Source organism: Pinus tabuliformis, chromosome 7 (assembly GCF_031772625.1).
Source record: "Pinus tabuliformis cultivar Carrire ecotype Pingquan chromosome 7, CPIR1, whole genome shotgun sequence".
NCBI classification, from domain to species: Eukaryota; Viridiplantae; Streptophyta; class Pinopsida; order Pinales; family Pinaceae; genus Pinus; species Pinus tabuliformis.
Window position 1 is genome coordinate 909804743 of NC_142293.1, and position 7334 is coordinate 909812076.

Below are 7334 nucleotides of genomic sequence, written 5' to 3' on the forward strand. Positions count from 1 at the left end.
CCGATGGCAAGCCCGTTATTTCTTGTCGTTTTTAAAACAATCATTTCTTATTCAAAAATAAATTTTATTTGCAGTCAATTAAAGTGTATATTATTATTTTATATTTATTAGGCCAGTAGGCCTTCCTTTGAATGAGTTTAGTAGTCTACCTATCGATTCTCTGATTGACATTTGGCGTCCCGCTGGCATCTGGTTTAATTCACAACTGGCATATGTTCTCGGACTATTCCTCCCTCACCAAAACTGCTTTCCGATTTCTGCTCCTCCTGCTTTCCGCTTTCTGCTCTTCCACGACTTCCTGCAATAATGTTTCCGGGCTCTTCCACAACCTGCTGCAATAATGTTTCCGGTTTCGGCTGTGCACGACCTGCCTTGCTGCCTAACGATGAATTTACCTCTCGGTTATTCAGTGGTCATCCTGCTATATCCTGCCATACTTGACCTTTTAAATACCCATCCCAACACTTGTTGTCTCCTCAAATCTGTTCTTTATATTCATTTGCTTAGATGTTCTTCTAAGTGAATCAAATTTATTTATGAGTGTTGTGAAGAAGAGAAGATGGTTAAGGAAGTAGATCAGTCTAATGTTCAAGGATGGGTTGCTAGAGACAAGTCATGAATTCTCTCGCCCTTCAATTTCACTCGCAGGTTCCTCCTCGCTTTACTCTCATAACTGCTTTTATTGATACCCATTTGCAGAAAACTTACATTTAAATTGTTTGCTTCTATTGATACCCATTTGGAAAAAACTTACATTTAAATTGCCTTGAAAGGGAAACTGGGCCGCATGATGTTACTTTCAAGATCGTATACTGCGGAATCTGTCACACTGATCTACATCAAATTGGTAATGAATGGAAAGCTTCCCAATACCCAATGGTTCCTGGGTAATGTCTTCATGATCTTCAACACTGCTTCACATCAAATAGCAAGACAAAAAGAGTATATGCCTAGAAGTTCATGCTCAATTTTAATTTACTCGCAATTCTATTTTTGCAACCATGAAATAGTAGGTATAGTAGTTGAAGTTGGTTCAGAAGTGAAGAATTTTTCTGCTGGAGATCGTGTGGGCGTGGCCTGTATGGTTGGAAGTTACCATCATTGCGATTCTTGTAGCAAAGGCCAAGAACAGTATTGTGAGAAGGTCATTTGGACGTATGGTAGCACCGATGTTGATGGTTCTGTCACTTTTGGACGTTACTCATACTTGATGGTTTGTAACCAAAGGTAATTAATCATTTTCCCAACTCATGCAACCATTTTTGTTTTAGGGCATATGGGCTAAAATCGCCATAAAAGGCTTCCTTTTCTATCCATATAATCCTGTTCATGTTTGGAATGGGATCAACGAGTTTCAGGAATCTCCCAATTGACTCAAAACCTCGGAAAATTTAATTGCGCCAAGTTTCGGCAAGCCTTGCCGAGATGGGTGGTTTGTCTCTTTTATATAAAACCAGAGACAAATGGCATTAATATTTTTTCTTTATATTGGTTAAATAGGGTTTTAATAATTTGGGTGGTTTGTGGGTTGTAAGTAGCTTTGTGGTGAAGGTACCAAAGAATCTTCCTTTAGATGTTGCTGCACCATTGCTATGTGCGGGAATAATGGTGTACAACCCCATGAAATATTTCCAGATGACGAAGCCTTGAAAGAGCCTGGGCGTGGTGGGGCTTGGCGGTTTCGGACACATGGCTATCAAATTTGGAAAAGCTTTTAGGTTGCAAGTGATGGTGATAAGTACATCGCCTAGCATGGAAAAGGAAGTGAGAGAAATTTTAGGAGTAGATCACTTTGTCATCAGCAAAGATGAGAAATAGATGCAGGTTGCAGTCAAGTCTGTAGAATATATTATTGACACAGTCTCTACTAATCATGTTGCGAAGCCCCTCCTTAATTTGTTAAAGGTGAATGGTAAGTTGGTCATAGACGGTTTGCCAGAAAAGCCTGTGAAATTTGTTGCTCCGCCTGTTGTTATGGGTAAGTCCTCCGTGGCTTTTTGTCTTGTAGACAAAAGATATGAACAAAATTATATTCCAATCAAACTGAGAGTGTCAAAGGCATCCACAACTTAGGCAGATATGGTATCTCTAAATTTTGGATTTCTCTACCATTTTCTTGAACAAGAATTTGGGTGTTAATCACATGGAAGTTCGGATTTAATTTTACTTTTGGTGTGTGCATCCCGTCAATTTATTGGGGGGAGTTTGATTTGAGAGGTGAAGGAAACTCAGGAAATGTGTTATAGTTGGTGAGAAGCTTTTATCTCTCATAGAAGAGTAGGTTTATGGCTGAATGAGGATGTGAGAAACTAGGAACTATAACTCGTAGAATGTAATAGATGCCCGAGAGCTTGAGCAATTTGGTTAATAAAGTTTGCATAATTATGTTATAGTTTAATTTTGTGTAATTAATTTTTTTATGAGAATGAGAGCCTAGAAGAAGACATAGCTAACGAGCTCAGTACTGGATTGGGCTCTCAGCTTCATGGAAATTTCCACAAGTCTCTTGCAAAAGGAGAGGACTAAGGTTTCTGGTGCCAAAGCCAAAGATGGAACGAGGACAATTGAGTCTGCTGCTATTTTAGGTAAGAAGATTCCAAGGATCCATGAATGCTCAATTTGTAAAAAGGGTTTTGCTTCAGGTCAGGCTTTGGGTGGTCACAAGAGATGCCATTGGGGTAGTGGAGCTTCAGATACTATAATTACTAGTTGTGGCAACAAGGAGACCCCTAAGCTGCAACAGCTGCCTGCAAGAGTGGAACTATTGGACCTAAGCATGCCTGCCCCTTTTGATGATGATGGTGATGCTGGAGACCTCAATACTCTGGATGGTAATGCAGTGGATTCTCATGGAACTTCCCATGCCCAAACCCACAACCCTCCTTCCTTGTTGTCTTCGTTGATGAGCAACCACCCGAGACAAGGACTGTTCTTGTACAATAGTGATGCTGATTTAAGTAAAGATGATGAAGCAGATAGTAAGGTAGAAAGGATATTAGATTTGGTAGAGGGAGCCATTCAAAATTCCCAGCGAGGGCACAATCATGGTTGCAATTGTAAGGCACACAATTCATTATCTGTAATTGACTCATTTGTGTATACGTACGCATTGAAATTTCTTTTTGTATAAGACCAATAATTGGTAAGTATAAGTATTACAACAATGATATCATGAAACTTTGAAAATATTTAACAAATAGGTTTATAACCTTCGGATTCAAATGAGTGACTGCACTGTGCAAGATAACTAACACCAACTCAACTATCTCTTTGGTTTGTACCAAACATTGTGAACATGATTTCACCAATTCCCAACATCAATGAGAAAATTCCATTGTTAATTTGTAGTTATTTTACATTTTTGGATTAGTTAATTTAGTAGTTATTTTATGTTTTTGGATGAGTTAATTTTGTTAAATTTATTATATATTTTTAAGAATTAAATGTATGAAGATGTAGTTATATATATATATATATATATATATATATATATATATATATATATATATATATATATATATATCGATATATATATATATATATATATATATATATATATATATATATAAAGGAAGATGTAATTTTTTTAAATGAAGGTGTAAGGGGAATTAGGGCAATAGCATAGTCCTCTTGTTCCCCACATTTGCTTCGAATAGGAGTTGTTGTTATGAAAGCTGGGAGATGATGGACTGCTAGGTGAAAAAGGACCTCCTGCAATAATGTTTCTTTAAATTCTATTGTTGAATTTATTTTGTAATAGATATTTCTTTACTCAGGTTGTTCTTATTTGGTTAATGATCATGTAAAAATAAAAAGGAAGATATTCCTTTCATCACTAACTTTGAATTGCTTGTTTGCTGGTTGAAGAGTGAACAGGAAAATATTTTTTTCCATAAGAAATATCTTTATATTCCATATGAGGAATATTAATGTTTTGGTCCTTGAGGGATTTCTCATACATTAAGGCTAGAAGCCATTACAAGAAATACTCATTATGAACTCAATAGATCACATGCAGGGATTGAACCTATTTGGGGACGATAACAAGTTAACAACATTTATGCCAACCACCTGAGCTAAATCCGATTGATGTGTGTGTGTGTGTATAAGTTACCAGATTTCAGATTTAAATTTGGATATGGATCCACCGGTGTTTTAAACATTAATAATTTGTTTTTACATTACATTAAGTCATTTTATGAACCATGTCACTCTTAACATGTTAGTTTTAAGATTACTTACTAACTTGTTATCAACATTTATGCCAACCACCTGAGCTAAATCCGGTTGATGTGTGTGTGTATAAGTTACCAGATTTCAGATTTAAATTTGGATATGGATCCACCAGTGTTTTAAACATTAATAATTTGTTTTTATATTGCATTAAGTCATTTTATGAACCATGTCACTCTTAACATGTTACTTTTAAGATTACTTACTAATAACATGTATGTGGTTTATAAAGTTTACATTTAATTCAATTATGTACAATGGCAGTGGTTTATAAAAATTGCTTTAATATATTTAAGAGCCTAATTCAGAATTTCACAAAAACAATTGTTGAACTTCAGACTCTCTCAATCCCCTCTTAAGGTGATATGTGAGGAGATGCCAACCTGAAGGAAATATGCTACATGTCACTACCAGAATTGAAAAATGAAAAATTAGAAATGGAGTTTCTTCAAGAGTAGGCTTCTCTAAATCTATGGATCCCATTTTTGGTGCGGTCAATTTTATGGAAAGACCATGCAAAGTTCACAACATTTGCTTAAGAAGTACTGCCCAACTGTATGAATTATACAGTTTGTTAGAGCTTCATAATGACAATGGTCTGCACTGTCCATTGTGAACAAATAATGAGTAGAAATATTAAAAAGATTTATGAATAATTAAGTAAATGAAATATCAAAATTGTATCTTACTTGGGACAAGCATAGTAGATTTGATACAAACTGCTCATTTTTAAATAAATTCAAAACATATTAAAAATATATATTTATATATAAAGAAAGATTTCTCAACCTTTCTTTACAATATTTCTTATTGCACTGCACTAATGTGGCAGGTTTCACGAAGAATATGAATCAATGTTGGAGAAGAGTTACAATTGTGGAAGCATATGTTTGTGTAAAAGTTAACCAATACCCAAATTGACAATACAATTGAGATTTTAATATATATATATATATATATATATATATATATATATATATATATAATTTAGACTGTACATGTTATATGGTTTCCAATATTCATTATTTTCAATTTTTTTTTTTTTAGAAATACTTGTACTTTTTAATCATTCATAGAAATTCAACAATTCCAACTTCATAAGTCTATAAGCCTCCCTTTGTACTTTTGGGACAATGGCAATTGATACCCTTTCTTTCGAATCAGTTCCCTTTTCATTTTCGTCTACTTTTTTGCCCAGATTTGACATCTGTTACATGATTTAATTAGACGTGTTACATTATTTAAGTATCCTACATTGTTTATGGAATGATATGGCTTTAAAGTTAAGTCACTACGTGGGTTGTTGTTTTATGCCATGATGTTGCGTCTTTTTATTGTGGGCGGTTGGTTTATGCAATAATGTGGCTTGAAAGTTGCGCCACTACTCTTATCAATTGAAAGAAGCAAGTCCATCATGGTTTTAAGTGTTTTTTTTCCATAGAAAAAGCATAATACTTTTATATCAGAAATATAAAGGAGTCCAAAAATACAATAAAGGAAGAGTTCCAAAGATTTGTATCAACAGAGAAGCCATGAGCTGATGAAAAGAGGCCAGAAGGTCAGATCCAAAGAAGAAAGAAAAAAATATATCAGGAATCCATCCACATGGACCGATGCATAGACCAGATTCAGAAACAAAAATTCACTTGAATGCAAGGAGAAACCGTCCAGAAAAGAAACCCTGTAACAGTAAACAAAATCTACATCTCGATGAAGACCTGTTCAAAAAAACGGAAAACCCATAGCATATTGTTCGAATCAGCTAGCATCTTTGAAACAAACAGAAGCAAAAACATATAAAAAATTGCATGATAGAACTAGAAATAGGGAGGGTAAAAGTCCTGGATGGAGTAACATATCCCATTAGAGGTAACCTGTAGATGCCACGCTCCCGGAGCAGATTGAAGGCCTTTTTTGATAAGGAGTCTGTCGTCTGATTTTTTCCCCTGTGAATGAAGTTGATTGTGGCACCTTTGAAGGATGGCCAGTAGAAACTGATGCGATTAAGCCAACCCTCAAGATGAGGCCTTGAAATGGAGATTTTCCTAGCCATATAATCCACTAGAACTTTAGAGTCACCATAAATAGGAATATCTTGAAGATTTAGGAAAAGGTAGAAACTCAAGAGACCAGCAAAGGCCATCGCCTCATCCATCATGTTAGAACCCCTTCCTCCATTCCAGTGAGCGAAGAAAAGACAGTCTTCATTTGCTTGAATATGGAAACCACAGCCACAAACCCCATTCTGTGCAGCACCATCGAAAAACGCTCTAGGCAGAGATGAGGATGCCATAGGAAAATTTGAAACAGGAGGCCTTCCCAGCATGGGTGAGGAGGGCTGGAATTCCTCAAAGAGATTACAAATGGAGGAAAAAATTTCCAGCATTGGAGACTTTTTGTCATTAAAGATGAAATTATTACGCCACCTCCAAATACACCAAAAAGTAATGATAAAGATGGATCTCCATTTGGCGTTTTGTTTACTATACCAATTAAAAGCATCCATGATCGACAACTGAGACATGAATTTAAAATCATAACGAATTGCCAGGAGCGATCAAATTTGACGGGATCCCTTGCAATTAAGGAATAAATGAGAATTGTCTTCCTCGGACGATCTGCATATGGGGCATATACCCGGACGCTGCCAAGCACGCTTTTTTAAATTGTCCCACGTTAGATTTTTGTTGTGGAACGATAACCATGAAAAAAAGACCATTTTTAATTGACAACCCGCTTTCCAGTATATACTCGGGAAGGAACATTCATTTTGTTGCAGTCTTTCACTAATCATGTTACTGTATATGTCCCTTACCCTGATGCTGTCCATTCCATGAGAGTTTCCCCAGATGAGACAGTGCTGTTCAACAGAGCGGAAGATGCCTCCATTTCTGAGAATAGTTAAGATCTGCATCCACAAGCCACCAATGTCTTGCGATATATCCATACTCTCAGCTTCCCCCCAGATAGGGATAGGGCCCTGCCATCTCTCAATCAGCCCATCCCGAAAAAGATACCCTTCCTATGAAAGAACTTTAACAGGGGAACAGGGACGTGGATCTCCTCACTGCCACATATAAAAGAGTCTTTTCCCACCAGAA

The 7334-nt window shown here is 36.1% G+C and overlaps 1 pseudogene; it reads left to right on the top strand.

The window, feature by feature from the left end:
• Positions 1 to 622: 622 nt before the first annotated feature.
• LOC149250583 (mannitol dehydrogenase-like) lies at positions 623 to 3130 on the top strand (annotated as a pseudogene).
• Positions 3131 to 7334: the final 4204 nt, after the last annotated feature.